The sequence below is a fragment of the Anomaloglossus baeobatrachus genome, chromosome 2 (assembly GCF_048569485.1).
Source record: "Anomaloglossus baeobatrachus isolate aAnoBae1 chromosome 2, aAnoBae1.hap1, whole genome shotgun sequence".
Classification (NCBI taxonomy): domain Eukaryota; kingdom Metazoa; phylum Chordata; class Amphibia; order Anura; family Aromobatidae; genus Anomaloglossus; species Anomaloglossus baeobatrachus.
This window is the reverse complement of record NC_134354.1, coordinates 77,547,114-77,548,096: the sequence shown is the minus strand read 5'-3', so window position 1 is coordinate 77,548,096 and position 983 is coordinate 77,547,114.

Here is a 983-nt window from a genome sequence, read left to right as displayed (position 1 = left end):
CCGCCCACCGCTACACCACGTGCCCATATTACCCCGCACAGCTCCGCCTTCTGCCGTGACGCTCTCGTCACCCTGGGAATCCGCCGGTTTCGGTCACGTGATGAGTCGTCTCCTCTGCCGCGGTCTCCGGGATTGTGTGGAGGTCTCAGCAGGTGTCTCGGTGGCGGCTTCTCTCGGGCGGTGTGCACACGGAGCCCTCACCTGTGCAGCCTGCAGGCCGTGGCTTCAGGGAGCTAAGCTTCTTTTGTGTCGTTTTTGGGGCCGTTCAGCCCTGGCCGCTCCTCTGTGAGGGCTTTACACACTCATGTTTGTTAGTTTTTTCCGCGCATTTGCCTTGGTTTTTGCTGCAGAATTGGTGCTGTTTTGTTTATAACCTTCCTGCAGGCCTTCCCCAGCAAAACCTATGGGTATAAAACAAGTGTGCTCACACTGCGGGGTTTTTTTTCCCTACAGGTTTTTCTGCAGCAAAAAGAAGTAGCATATCACTTTGCGTTTTTGACATAGATAATGGTTAAAACCACAGGGACCAACCCATGGAAAACCGCAACTAACCATAGTAAAACCGCATCAACTGCGGTAACACTGCATGTGGATTTTAGGTGCGTTTTTGGAGCGTTTTTTGCCGCAGGTGCAGAGTTCTGCCATAGGGTGCAGATTTTTCTTAAGAAAAACAAATTTCCCACAGACCCTAAAGGGGTTTTGCACTATTAGGCTATGTGACCACGGGAGCTCGTACCTGAGGATGTATCCGCAGGTACGGCCGCAGGTTTACCGTAGCTGCCCGCCGGCATCCGCTGCTATTTTTAGCTGCGGTAGTACAGCGAATAGCTGCGGTAAACCGGCGGACTTTCATGCGATTTACTTGCAGACGTCTCGGCTTCTAGCTCCATAGTGGAGGGCCGGCATTTTCGCAGGAATAATTGACATGCAGTTATGTGTGGCTGCGGGACATCCGCAGCATATTCCACAGCCGCACATTCCGC